Source organism: Schistocerca nitens, chromosome 1 (genome assembly GCF_023898315.1).
Source record: "Schistocerca nitens isolate TAMUIC-IGC-003100 chromosome 1, iqSchNite1.1, whole genome shotgun sequence".
Lineage (NCBI taxonomy): Eukaryota > Metazoa > Arthropoda > Insecta > Orthoptera > Acrididae > Schistocerca > Schistocerca nitens.
Genome location: NC_064614.1, coordinates 1,033,298,055 through 1,033,313,653, shown reverse-complemented (window position 1 = coordinate 1,033,313,653; position 15,599 = coordinate 1,033,298,055). Strand labels below are relative to the sequence as shown.

General features: G+C 41.7%; 1 protein-coding gene across 1 annotated transcript in view; it reads left to right on the top strand.

Annotated features, from left to right (window-relative positions):
* Positions 1 to 15,599, top strand: part of LOC126223750 (uncharacterized) — a 504,566-nt gene that overhangs the window by 345,520 nt on the left and 143,447 nt on the right. The gene's annotated exons all lie outside the window — the stretch shown is intronic.

Sequence of the window (15,599 nt, the reverse complement as noted above, 5' to 3'; positions counted from 1 at the left end):
CTCTCTCTGCATGACGAGATAAATGCAAGAATAGGAAAGGCTGCCAGAATTTTAGGAAAGTTCCGCACACGAGCATGGGAGGACGAATATCTTACATTGTCGATAAAAATATTTGTAAATCAGTCGAGTATGCTGAGTACTTTCCTGTATGGAGCTGAGACTTGGACGTCGTATGCCAAGCGGGAAAGAGAGCTAAACGCCTTTCACCTGCGGAGCTTTTGGAGCGTCTTGGGAATATCATGGAAGGATCATGTGACAAATGATATGGTTCTGAATACTGCATAACAACAGAGTATTACTTCCATGGTCAGGCAATGTCGCCTGCAGTGGTTAGGAAATCTGTATCGTATGGACCACTCCAGTCTGCCCCGGCGCACAAATTACTCAGTGCAATAGCAGGAGAAAAGAGACCTCGTGGAAGACCTTCACTACGCTTTAGGGATTGCGTCAAGCGTGCTATGTGCGCATTCAACACTGACAGGGACAAGTCGGAGCAACTCGATGACGATCGCAGCAAATGGAGGAAACTGACTGCAAATGGAAGGAAGATGCACGACCATGTATGGCTTAACAACTTAGCTGCAAAACGATGGTGCAGACATATGCTTATGTCTAACCCTCCTGCTAGCCAAGTCGCTCTCGCATCGGACTTCCGAACCACCAGTGAAAATGCCTCCAAGATGCCACTTGAATCTCCCGACAGAGATGCACGAAAATACGGAAAGTCAGGCAGTGTGGTTGCTAGTCACTGTTGGAACGTAATCCCTAACAAAGTTATCCTCATCACCATTGTAGTGTTCGTGACCAAAGAGTAACAACACACTACGATTCAAGTGCCCAGATATTAAGAAACAACTGTAGGTTTATTACGTCTAATGGGCAGAATATAATAGCATGATCAGAGATATGAATTTGCATTACTTGTTTCAGGCTGTAAATTTATGAATTCATGCTCGACCGTAGGTATAATATGCTTGAAGATTGACAGGTCATGAGGCATTGCGTAACTGAGCAACGAGTGCTCAGTCATGGAGGTAGTCCGTGGAAACTACTGAGCTTCTAGGTACTGCTGGCCGAAGCCTGGTCTGTGAAATAGGCTGCACAATTGTCGGACGGCGACCTAAACATTTGCTCGGTAGAGAGATACTGGAGATACTGGCGGACGCATATGAGCCGTGCGAACGAGGTAGAGCAGTGATGGCTCACCGTTTACGATGACAGATATGTCTTTGAAACTTCCTGGCAGATTAAAACTGTGTGCCCGACCGAGACTCGAACTCGGGACCTTTGCCTTTCGCGGGCAAGTACCAACTGAGCTACCGAAGCACGACTCACGCCCGGTACTCACAGCTTTACTTCTGCCAGTACCTCGTCTCCTACCTTCCAAACTTTACAGAAGCTCTCCTGCGAACCTGTAAAGATTGGAAGGTAGGAGACGAGGTACTGGCAGAAGTAAAGCTGTGAGACCGGCGTGAGTCGTGCTTCGGTAGCTCAGTTGGTAGAGCACTTGCCCGCGAAAGGCAAAGGTCCCGAGTTCGAGTCTCGGTCGGGCACACAGTTTTAATCTGCCAGGAAGTTTCATATCAACGCACACTCCGCTGCAGAGTGAAAATCTCATTCTGGAGTTATGTCTTTGAAGGCGAGAGTAACGCCACAGTGCATCGTAATGGTTCCAGAAAGTTCGATTAAAAGTAACTGGGCGGGTATCTCTTGTTGTAGACTCTTTCGTTATTAATGTTTTGGTAATTTTAAGCTGTTAGCTGCATTTGGGTATTTACTTGTGGATATCTGCAGCGAGAGTGTAACTCAGAAGTGTGTCGCATATTCTCGGACCTTGTATTGCTAACAAAGCAGTGACAGTAATTCGCAGTTGTAAGTTGTTATTTCATGTAGCCTTATATTTCTGTACAGGAGGTGGTCTGGCTCATTATTTTCTATGTACTACCTGCAGAGACGTTTGCAGAAACAGACATGGTTGAATTTGAGACTAGCTGTTCAGGCTAACCCAACCTAGGCGTGGGTGTGATTTAGTAGACTCAGAATTAATGGGGCGAGCTTGTAGGTGTATTAATATCTGTATCTTGTGCATTCCTACTCTCGTCCCAGACTTACGACACGTCAGAATATTTCCGTATTTATGATTTCTGTTGCAGTTACTCACCTGAGATCACAGCTTCTTTAGTTACGTAGTTAAAATATAATTATTGGCCACATCTCTACAAAATTCCATCCTAGGAAAAGTAACAGATTTTCCAATTCGCAACGTAATTTGAAGAATCTACATCCAGATTAGGCCACTTCCTCTCGTAAACCCAGTACAAACGGAAATACTGCCGTACACCGGACGACGTCTGCAGTGGTAAGGTACAGCGACGTTCGGTCGTCGGACGGCAAAATGTATGTTCCGGCCCCGTGCCGTAGCGAGTCAGACCCCCGTTTAACGCCGTCGGCTATCGAAAAGACGGTGATTTGCCGTGCGGCGAAAACCACAACGTGTGAAAAGAACGATAGGAAGAATTACGACTACTCTCGACTCCTGTGAAGTCGGACGTGAGTTGCACGTGGAGAAAGAAAAAGAGGGCGAGTGTAAACGTGTATTTGGTACTCCCTGCCGCAAACGAATGGCTCCACTGAGAAAAGAAATATAAGGAGTAATAGAAGTACTGAGTCACCACTAACGCGGGGAAAAACGTTCAGGCGAATAAGTAAACGTGTCCGCTGAGAGAAACTAGTTTCAGTAAGAAGCAACGTACCGACTAGACTGAAGTCGGGCACGAACTGCGTGCAGGGGAGATAACATGTGAGTCACGAAACATTTCCGGTGGTGGATACAAACAATATTTTGAATCTCATGGAATACTCGTAACCCAGTAACGAATAATTGCGATGTGGATCAGCCGGGAAGGACTTACGCCATTCTTTCTACTACACCTCTCTTAGTCCGGATCAAACTCTTTGCGGGAAAACGAGAACTACAACTGGATTAGAGTTAGTACAGCTTTCGTAAGCAACAATAAAATTTGCGTGTTAAGGTGGAATGTACGGACTGACGATTATGAAACCTGCGTATCATCAGTCTGCTATTACCACTAGTAAATCAAAGTGTATAGAATTCTGCAAAGTGTATAGAATTCTGCAAAGTATTTTGAACGGAATGTTGTTAGTATATGGCCAAGTACCTTGCCGCAGTGATAACAGGTTCCCGTTAGATCGTCGAAGTTAAACGCTGTCGGGCTTGGCTGGGTGATATAATATAATGAAATAATGGAATAGGTGATAATAAAATGTTGAAATGCGTGGCTTTTTAAAATGTATTGAATTAATGAGATAATTTTTCGGCATGAATGACAAGCACAATAAGCTGAGCTATGACTGGAAATAAGTTCGTTTCAGTTCATATTATTTTGCAGTGCGAAGTAGTTCCTTTCTCCGCTGTAGATTTGTGCTTACCATTTTTTATAATGCTACGTTTTGTCGCCGTGTTCACCTTTGAAGTCTTGACCGTGTTCCCATTAAGCTTATCGCATCTTCGTAATTTTCCAAAGTACACAGGTGGGCTTCACTTCTTGTAAGTATCGTACTATTTGAAATAACTCACACGACCTTTCTGTTAATAAAACAATACTGTATTTTTATAAACGGCGCACATATGAAATACATACTTCTCACTTATTCATAGCGACCCCAAAATGGCGGTCTACAATTACTCGCTAAAAATGGCGTGCTTCTCACTCGTTCACTAGCTGAACGCGAATCCTCCCTTCCTCATAGTGGTACAAGAAAATCTCCTCTGTTTTTTAACAACTGAAAATCAAAAATACCTGACGGTAGGCGTAGGCTCTATGATGGGCTACCGCTAGATCTTTTCTCTTTGGCTTTAAAGAAGACGAAAACATAAAAGAAATGCAAAAGGTTTATCACAAATGCCCCCTACTGTATACTGTCGGAAATAAGTCTCTTTATTTAGGGAGACAGTATACAGTAGCCTTATTCACCTTGGGGCTCATAGTTCAGTCACTTGGTGCACGTCAATGGAGTTTTAATACCCTTACGCTACTAGAAGTGTATCTACAAAGCTCATTTCCTTGTCCATTACAAATTCATACATATAAATACATTCACATATGCTAATATCACGTAATTACATTCGCATGTATTCATATTACATAATCCCACGTCCATGTTGCACTAACGACTTAGTTTCTTATTTCTGCTTACATTTCTTAAGCAGTATTAACAGGGAAAAAAATGTTACATTTCTTAAATTCTCCTTTCCCTATATTTTAAAAATTGTTTTTCTCACTGGCTTTTGGTTTATTAGCCATTCTGAGAAGCTGTCCTTTCGGCACACGTTATCTCATTGTTCGCTGTACTTACGGCCAGCAGCAGCTCATTGTTTAACGCACCCGACGCAGCGACGCAAGCGCCACGTGAGCAGCAGCACTGCCCGCGCACACCCTGTAATGTCGCTCAGGCTCACGAAGTCGGTGTTGTAATATGCCCTTCAGTCCGGAGACTGGATACGACGGATTCAGCTCCAACGCTCAACCCGAAGAACACCAATACATCATCTCGCGCCTGGGCGAGATTTTCTGCCAGTGACATTGAAGGTAAGAGCCGCACTGCTGGATTCAGCATTATCTTCCGTCGTGCATTATAGTTCAGCGGTTCTCACACAACTCGTGGTTATACGAATTCCCTCTGATATCTCCGTCGCACACGTATCACACTCTCTGTATTCACCTTGCTAGACTGTAGCGTTTACTCGTATCACGGCTGAGCCGTTATTTTCAATATTATTAGGCCTTAATATTTTTGTATCACTTCACACACGCGAGTATTTTACTCGTCCGTCGCGTTGCACTTCACATACATACATAAATTGTTCTTCTTCAAGAATAAAATCTCACATAAAACTGATAATAGTGCATACATAGACATAAAAATTGACAATAATAGAGTTGACACATAAATTTACAATACACATTCACACATCTTATACGGACTCCATGACATGCACCCTCTTACACACTAATATGTAAATCAGGAGGAAGCTTTCATATATTCTGATTATTGGCATTTTCTGTTCTTGTCTTGCAGGACCGACCTCCTGCGCGTTTTTACGTCCACAACTACACGTAGGAAAGAGTACATACATACATTTTACATAGACATCGACATCGACAATAATGTAGTTGGCAAATAAATGTCCAATTCACATCTCATATATGGACATTTCATATATGGACTGACACACCCAATAAGTATATTAGATGGAATTTTGCATTTGTTCTGAATGTTTGCTCTTTCTTGTTCTTGTCTTGCTGGACCGACCTCCTGCGCGTTTTTACATCCACAACTACAGTAGAAAATACTACATACATTTTTCATAGACATCGACATTGGCAATAATAAAGTTCACACATAAATGTACAAGTCACATTAACATTTCCTATATGGGATCCATGTTAGGCATCATCTTCCACACTAATAAGTAAATTAGAAGGAATCTCTCATGTGTTCTGAATTTTTGCTTTTCTCTTGACTTGGAGGCCCGACCTCCTGCACGTTTTTACCTTCACAAATACACATAGAAAATACGTTCCAGCACTACTCACTACATGGAAAACAGAAGTTTTGCTAAGGTGTGCTTCAGAGATCAAGCTACTTCTAGGATTGCTATTTGTAGTGCGTCGTTAGTGTACTTATTCTATCCTTGGCATTTGATAAATCTTCATACTATGTATAATATTTACAAGTGCTCGTTTGCGAGCGAGTGTGGGGTTTGTTTTATCCCTTGACAATCCTGACTGCATTACTGCTTGTTAATCGTCGTAATATTCCACTTTCGTGAACACATATTTCAAGCCATATTTCTGCCTTATTGATGCTACGACATGTACATGTTTATCTTTGTGACGTGTGACCGATACTTTTACCGTATTTTTGTCATGTGTAGTTCCACTCATAATTCATTACCGCTAAATAAGAACGCGCATGTCCTAAAGTAATGCTGTCGCTCCTGCGTGAATCAAGAACTCAGTGTAGAAAATATTGTTTCACTGCATTTTGTGTTCATTCCTCATACGAATCGTGTATCATATTTTCATTTAGTCAGTTAGTCGCTAAGGAAATATTTTTGATACTAGGTTGTTTTACATTCTGATGTCTGTGTAGCAAATCGCTGTGCAGTGGTGTGTTTTAAATGTATCATGTACCTTTGTTGCTATCGAGTTCACTGTTTCTTCTATACTCTTCCCTGCTTCTTCGAGACTTTCGCTTTCATAATTACTTACCATACATGCATCATCATACTTTGCTTTCCACACTCATACAACCATTCATTCTAAAACTTGAAACTATATAGTGTATTCTTTCTTACGTCGGCTTTTTCCTTGGTACCCTTGTAATATTAATCTTCATATTCATCGCCGTATACCCATATAATTATTCACAAAAAATATTCCACATAAATCGCCATTTATACCCATGTTCTCACACTAGAACCACCGCCCTCTTTATTTCTTCCCACAAATATAAATAAACTCATATTACTCAAATACAGTTTCATTCTCTTCCTAGATTCATTCCATGCATGGTATGTCACCACAAACGTAGATTAACTAATTAGTACATGCAATCGAATCTAATAAAACCTTTCACACTTTCTCTACTTCAAAATATTATCCTGCAGTGAAATTTCATTTATTTCTCCATATCGCTTTTTAAACACACAGTACTTACCTCAGTTATTTTGTTTTAAGTTCATGTAATTACGCTGTGTGCGTATTGGTTGGTTTTTGTATTTACTTAGCTTATCTCCCGCGTGTTGTTCAATTCACGTTCACAGCTTTATTTTGCTGCTTATACTATAAGGTGTCGTAATTAATAGCAACTAACGTGTAATTAATAGCAACTAACATAAGTGAGTTCTGTAATAGCAAATTTGTGGGTATGTATTCTCCCTGTACATTAAGCTCACTACTTTTTAATGTTGTCTGTAAAGAAGTGTAGTTCTATAAGTGCACAACAGCTCCTCTGGCTAAATCTTCTACAATATGTTATGTTATAGCTTACATCTCAATCACACGCAGTTTTCTATGTGTATATCTCATTCTGCCTTTCACATCGCCGCTCACTTATGTGTAGTATGTAAATCGCTTAGTTCTTAATTAGGTGCCAATCGCGTTCTTTCAAGTGTACATGTTGTTACTTTCCTTTTCAACTTGTCTTAATCCTGTTGTGTATAGTAGGATACGTCATTTCCTGTGTATATTCTCTTCTACTTTGTATACTCATATTTATTTCTAGCGATGTACATTCAATAGTATATGTTCACAAATTTAGCGTATTCTACTCTCCTTATAGTTTACTTGCGTCAATGCGCTCATTTTCTTAAAACTACCTATGCTTAACTTAATGATATACTCTTAAAATTAGTGCTCTTTACAGTATAGTCGTCGACTTAGGAATAAATGTGTCTATTCGTTTAGTTGGTGTAGCTCATCTCCGTCAGAGTAACTAGCTGATAGCAACCCCACTTCGTGTCGCTTCCGTTTTGTCCAGCTGGTTGCACGGTGTGGATGCCGATTCGCTTAAATTCTTCAATGGTTTCCGTCGCGGTGCGCAGTGTGTCTTTGCGCATCTTAAAGGGGGCACTGAACTCAACCTTGCTTTTTGCCTACTTGGCCCCTACGATCAGCTGTTAGCAGCTTCGTATATAATTTTTAAAGAACGCTGTGCTTTAAGCGTGGCAGCACGGCTCAGTACACTTCATCGCTCATGCCTCTCGCTTAAAGCTCGCGCGCTGTGAATTAAGTCTTAAGAAAGTACAGTATCAAAATACAAGGAAAATTTCTTTTCACTAGGCTGCATCTCCCTCTCTGCATGTTAGATAGTAGAACAAAATTGAGCATTCCCTATAAGCTAAACAGGATAGTAGAAGAGGGAGAGGGCACCAGAAATATAAATATTGTACGCCCTAGCTGGAGAGGAACCGAGTGCCAGTCGGTTTATTCGTCAAAGAGCGACAAACCTCCTACCTTCTTGCATTTTACTGGTACGACAGAATGAGACTTGCATTTTTATTTAATAAATTTCCGCAAATCTTTATGCCTTTTATCTTACCATTTTTTATATATCCTATCAAGTAGCACCCCGGATGTGGCTTGTCAACAATGATATACGGTCCATTATAATTATCCGGGCTGTTATGCCGTGGTCGGTTGATGAATTCTGTGTCGATTCCCTTATGTAACAACTTCCACGTAAGAAGAAAGGACAAAGCCTGATGATCACAGTAAACTTGGGCATGTTTTCCCCAAAGGTGATATTGAAATTTACGAAACGCCCAAACTACTGCTGACGCTTCTAGCTCAGTTACGGAATAAGATCTTTCACATTCTGTGAGGGTTCTACTGGCAAAACGGATTACATTGACTTCTTCCTTACCATCCTTTGTTATTATTTGAAACAGGCACGCACCGAGCCTAGCATCGGTGCTTAAACAAAAATCCAATTCCATATTTGGGTGTTTCAGGATAGGTGCGTTAATCAGCGCCTGCTTAATCTGCTGAAAATCATTTTCACATTCTTTAGTCCACAACCAACTGTGGTTTTTACGCAGTAAGTTTAATAGTGAACTACTGTTCAACAATTGTTGTGGCAGAAACTTCCTGAAAAACGAGGCCATTCCTAGAAAACCCTTTAATTGCTTCTTAGTATCTAGTTTACTGGGGTTTACTGGGGTCAGGTAGGATTCCTACTTGTGAAATAATATGCCCTACGAATTTTATTTTTTCCTTTCAGAATTCAGACTTTTTAAAGTTAACTGTGACATTGTATTCATCAAATTTTTGAAAAACTTTTTCAAAATACTTACATGTTCATCCCATGTTTGAGTTGCAATTAATAGATCATCAACGTAGAGTGTAACCTGGCTAAGCAGTTCCGGTCCAAGTACCCTGTCTAATGCTTCAATAAATACACCAGCGCTCACGTTTAATCCGAAAGGCTGCACCCTAAATTGGTAGCTCCTCCCGGCATTTATGAAAGCTGTATACTTTCTACTCTCTTCATGTAATAAAATTTGCCAGTACGAAGCTTTCAAATCAAGGGATGTTAAATACTTAACGCCATGAAACTTTAATAACTGCTATTCTAGATTCTCTGGCCTTGTTCTAATAGGAGCGATGATTTTGTTTATTTCTCTAGCGTCTAACGCCAACAGCACCGTTCCATCAGTTTTACCAACTGCTAGAATCGGACTGCAGTAAGGTGAGTGCGGTGTTTCAATAACCCTCCACCAATTCATACGCTCTATTTCTTGTCTTACTGCCTCTTTCTTTGCCCAAGGGGTGCCATATGACGTTCTACAATATGTTTCATGCGGGTACACTTCCATTTTATACTCATAGCCCTTAATGACACTAGGTTATTTACAAAAAATGTTATGATATTTGAAGAGTAATTTTGTCAGTTCACTTCGCTGTTCATTGTTAAGATAAGCGGATTTACTTATGTTACTGTCTACTATTTGCTCATCGAGGATGTCCCTACCAGCGTCTTCAAGTTCTATCTACTTTGCCATTAAGAATTGAGGGTAGATTAGTTTAACATTAACGTCGGGTATCGACCTACTCTGATTTGTCATTGTAGTTCTTATGAAGTCCACAGTTAGTGTGCGCTCCCCTACATGAAATTGATATTCCACGCTGCCGATATCTACTTTTATCCCATATCTTCTGAACACCTCCATACCAAGTATACAGTTCACTATAAGTTTGTCTACCAACAAGAAAGTACACTGCAAAATTACACCACATATGCTAATAGGTATGCTGGCCTGTAATTTTATAACTTTAGATTTACTTCCCATCGCCGTTACGATCTTACAGTTCTCTACAGGTAGTGTGGGTGCATTTACTTCCCTCGCTATCTCTTTGAACAAGCTAGTAGACATTAGGCTTGTCGACGCGCCAGTATCCAAAACCAACTAGTACATCAATGTTTCCCACGTTTACCTTTATTATTGCTTGAATAATTTCACTTACATTGCGTGTCGTTTCTTTCTCTTCAGTAAACAAGTCTCCTTTCATTTCTGCGTCCTTATCGTACCTTAAAAATAGATTCTGGATATGCTGTATGTGTAGGTTTGTTTCAGTGTCTACTTCCTCCTTTTCGTTCATGTTCGTGTTAGTGTTTAAGACGCACACTGACAGTTCATTACCTTGTTCCTCTAGTCACGCTCGATTATTATTTCCTGGGCGTGGTAAAGGTATTGTTTCATTTTCTGCCATCACTTCTATGTTTACCGTATGTTCGCGTGCTCGCCAGTTCGTGTCCCGGTTGTTTCGATTTGACTGTACGGGCTGCCTGTTCTCTCTCGGGTTTCTGTGTTGCACATTCCGATCCTGGTAATTTGCTTTTCCTTGTCGTCTATTGTCCAAGTTTTCGCTCGAATTTCTAATGTTTCGGCCACTGCCGTACCTATGGGGCTGATACTTATTTTCGTATCCTATGTCACCTTGTGGCTGATGGGTAGACCGATTGTACGGATTTCCGTTGTGGCGCGGCGGTGCATACGGAAGACATTCATTCATACGCACACGACCATTATAATTTCCAAAGCCATTGCCGTTACCGTAGTTGTTCTTCCCGTTTGGGTTGTGTTCATTATCGTTACGATAACTAGGCGTGGCTTGCCCATCCTCATGAATCAGATCTATTGATTCGAGCACCGAAAGAAAATACTCGAGATCGTATTCGGGAACAGTTACTAATTTTTCCCTAACATTTGCAGGTAACTTGTTCTTTAAGATTTTCAGTACATCGACATGAGATATCGGACTATTCCAGTAACGGGTGTTGTTCACGTATTAAAAAAAAATGGCTCTGAGGACTATGGGACTTAACTTCAGAGGTCATCAGTCCCCTGGAAGAACTACTTAAACCTAACTAACCTAAGGGCGTCACACCCTCGGTGTGACTTACTAAATATTTAATCTTTTGAGCTTCTGTCCAAGTCCTGTGCAGTAAATTTCTAAAGGATCGGACAAACACTACCGGATGCGTTCGCTTTTTCTCATTTGAGAATACGGGAAACTGTCGATGTTTTATTAAGCTCTCATCCATTAACAACGCTGTCAAGCACGGCGAAACAGCATTTCCCTGCCGTGATGGTATATTTGTTTCACCAAAGTTTAGCCCTTTGCTCGCGTCGCGCGTCGACATGCGGTCGCGCGGCGTGGGTTGGGCATTGTCGTCCGCGCCACTGATTTCTCCCACTGGCGGATGGCTGTTTATCGCTCCGCTTACCGCCCCCGGCGATGGTATTACCGTACTTTGTTTGCTAACTATTTCGTCTCTTAACCTTTGTTCTAACTGTCTGATATCATGTCCTACGCGTTTTAAGATTTCTTCTCCCTTGTCCCCCATTACTTACTTTACCGCTTCCACATACGTACGCTGTTCACGTACGCATTTTTCTACGAACGTTGTATTTTCGTCCTTTGCATTGCTCTTTACCGATTCATAAAGCTGCACAATGTCTGAGTTGATTCTCTTGTGTTCTAACTTGAGTAATCCTATCTACAATGTGATTTTTTCTACATTTTCTGGCAATTCGTCACAGGAAGAATGTAGTTTCGCTACTTCTGATTGTATATTGTCTAAGTTGACCTGCATATTCTTTTGCATTGCCTGTAAATTCTCTTGGGTTTCTCTAATTCCGGATAGCTCCTGTCGATATGTGTTTGTTAGGGTTTAAAATTTTTCTCCCTTTATGCCTTTATGCCTTTTAATTTCTCACCCATTAACTTTCCTATCCACCTCCGCGGAGATTTGCGAAATCTGCTGTGTGAACCCCGTGTCCAGACTACTGAGTTCTGTGCGCACATTTTTTACCTCGTCTGAAATGTGTGTCATGTTTGTATTAACCTTCCCGATCTCGGACTTTACTGTGGTCATGTCTGCTTTCATATTAGTCAAGTCTGTTTTCATATTAGTCAAGTCTGCTTGTATCGTTTCTAAACTTGACGTTTTAACCTCTAAACCCGACATTTTTGAATTTATGTCTGCTTTCATTGCATTCATGCTTGTTTGTAAGGTTTCTGTTAAGGCTCGAAATAAGGCTTGCATATCTTTCCTATTCATTTCCGGCCTACTCCTGTCAGCATCTGCGTCCGTACTACGCGTACTGCTCTCATTTAAAATATTTTCCTGCCTCGAGGTGCCATTAGTTACGTCTACTGTAATTAACGTATTGCTTGCAATAAAATGTTCTGTATTCACGGGCGTCGAATGCAACAATGGCATATCGCGCCCAGCAACCAAATAATCACCGCTAAACGGTTCCAAACCACTCATTGTTGTATTTTGAAAATGAACATCCACTACATTGGCATTTTGATTTTTGAATGACATTTCCTTATTGTTTTGACCCTCCGTTATAGAAATCCTTATGCCACTGCAGTTATCAAAATCAAAATTTTCTCTTTTAAGATTTTACTTCCGCCCTACTTCTCAAGCGAAAAAATGCATATACAGCTGTATGTAATTGTAGTCACAATTGTTGTTCAATCAATATATTTTCCGTACTAATAAAGAAATATCATTGTCTCTACTTGAGTACAATAGCGTCAATCTCTGAAGCTTTAGGTTCTGGATTTTAGGAAGTAGGTGGTAGGATTTTCTAATGGGTCTACTGGGAACGCATTCTCTATATGCATTGCGTGGTCCTACCTGATTGTTATCTTGTAAATGGTACTTCCTCTATTGTGTTTGGTTGTGCGCTCTTGGTATTGTCGTCTTCTTCCTTCTAATTTAATTAGTATTTCCTTTTGATGCTATTTCGTCAGTATCACATCACCGTCTCCGTCACATCGTCAGCGTACATGGAACACAAAGAAATTGTTAACATACATGTATATTCATTTTCCTAACAATACTAGTACTCACAGTTTTGCCCACTACGTAGCGTGCCTGTCACTTGTCGCCTCTTTGTAATATAATAAAATAATGGAATAGATGATAATAAAATGTTGAAATGCGTGGCTTTTTAAAATGTATTGAATTAATGAGATAATTTTTTGGCATGAATGACAAGCACAATAAGCTGAGCTATGCCTGGAAATAAGTTCGTTTTAGTTCATATTATTTTGCAGTGCGAAGTAGTTTCTTTCTCCGCTGTAGATTTGTGCTTACCATTCTTTATAATGCGACGTTTGGTCGCCGTGTTCACCTTTGAAGTCTTGACCGTGTTCCCATTAAGCTTATCGCATCTTCGTAATTTTCCAAAGTAAACAGGTGGGCTTCACTTCTTGTCAGTATCGTACTATTTCAAATAACAACTCACACGACCTTTCTGTTAATAAAACAATACTGTATTTTTCTAAACGGTGCACATATGCAATACGTACTTCTCACTTATTCATAGCGACCCCAAAATGGCGGTCTACAATTACTCGCTAAAAATGGCGTGCTTCTCACTTGCTCACTAGCTGAACGCGAATCCTCCGTTCCTCATAGTGGTACAAGAAAACCTCTTTTTTAACAACTGAAAATCAAAAATACTGACGGTAGGCATAGGATCTATGATGGGCTACCGCTTCATATTTTCTCTTTGCCTTTAAAGAGGACGAAAACATAAAAGAAATGCAAAAGGTTTATCACAGTGACTGTTCGCGTCTCCCGAGCGCTGTTGGCAATCACGGTGCACTCAGCTATTGTCAGGCCAATTGAGCAGCTACCCGACTGAGAAGCAGTGGCTCCGGTCACGAAAACTGACAACGGCTGAGAGAGCGGCGTGCTGACCATATGCCCTTCCACACCTGCATCCAGTGACGCCTATATCTGAGGACAAAACGGCGGTCGGTCACTACCGTTGGGCCTTTCGTGGCCTGTTCGGTCAGAGAACTGTCAGAATATATGGAAAGGCATTCGAAACTAATGGGAGGTTATATTAATCCTCTGCCGTCCAATCGGAGGTGCTCAACGGAAATGGTGTGGGACGGATATCATAAATGAGCTCCTTATACCCGCATTAAGCTCGACAACGGCTCCTGCGGCGTCATGTACAAAGTTGCTGTTTCCGCGTGCTCGGGCACTCTAGTCTCGAGTTTCAGTCACTGTCCGTTTATAAGTATAAACTTGTTGACACAGTCTTCTCCGTTACAAATGGTTCAAATGACCCTGAGCACTATGGGACTTAGCCGGCCGTAGTGGCCGGGCGGTTCTAGGCGCTACAGTCTGGAGCCGAGCGACCGCTACGGTCGCAGGTTCGAATCCTGCCTCGGGCATGGATGTGTGTGATGTCCTTAGGTTAGTTAGGATTAAGTAGTCCTAGGGAATTTATGACCTCAGAAGGTAAGTCCCATAGTGCTCAGAGCCATTTTAACCATTTGAAATATGGGACTTCACATCTGAGGTCATCAGTCCCCTAGAACTTAGAACTACTTAAACCTAACTAACCTAAGGACATCACACGCTTCCATGCCCGAGGGAGGATTCAAACCTGTAACCGTAGCGGTCGCGCGGTTCCAGACTGAAGTGCCTAGAACCGATCGGCCACTCCGGCATAGAAAGGAGAGCAAGTTTACAGGAACAGCCAAGAACTAACGCCACTTCCGCTACATTATCAACCGTTTGGTACACCGTTTTAATGGTTTCCAGTTCACTCAAATTTTTTTTGTTGCAGGACTACATATGAGGAACATGAAAATATTACATTTACATGTCTATAGTATAAGCGGTTCTGAGGTATCAGGTATCGCCCCGTACTGAAACACCTTTGCCGCGCGGGATTAGCCGAGCGGTCTTAGGCGCTGCAGTCATGGACTGTGCGGCTGGTCTCGGCGGAGGTTCGAGTCCTCCCTCGGGCATGGGTGTGTGTGTTTGTCCTTAGGATAATTTAGGTTAAGTAGAGTGTAAGCTTAGGGACTGATGACCTTAGCAGTCAAGTCCTATAATATTTCACACACATTTGAACATTTTTGAAACACCCTTAGCACGTGGTGTAGTCTCCACTTGTGGCAACGCAGACGCTAACCCTGACACAGTCGATCATAGAGATGGCGAATACTGTCGTATGGATACTTTCTTCTACTCCTGCTAGACCTTTTCACCTTGTTCTGTAGAGTTGTTGGTTGACAAGTAGCACAAGTCACTTCTCGTCCCATAATATCCCACACGTGCTCTATTGGAGACAAATACAGAGATCGTGAAGGCCATGAAGGTTTCTGCACGTCTTGCAGAGCACGTTTATTTTCAGGGGCAGTGCGTGAGCGAGCATTTTACTGTTGGAGCAACACACCACCTTCCCGTAGCAAAGAACTGCCACAGTAAAAGTCTAACAACATACTGTAGGTATCGAGCACTTGTTAGTGTCCTCTCCAAAGCACCAAAGACGAACGAGAGTTGTAGCTTACCGCACTGCTGACCTAAAGACCAGTGGCAGGGTCAGTGTGTCTTGGACGAATGTACTCAACGAGGCAGCGCTCACCAGGTGTACGTTGTCCCCGCAAATTGCCATCACTGGCGGGCAGGCAGTATCTGCTTTTATCGCTGAAGACAGCGATGCACCACTCTGTCTACCGAATAAT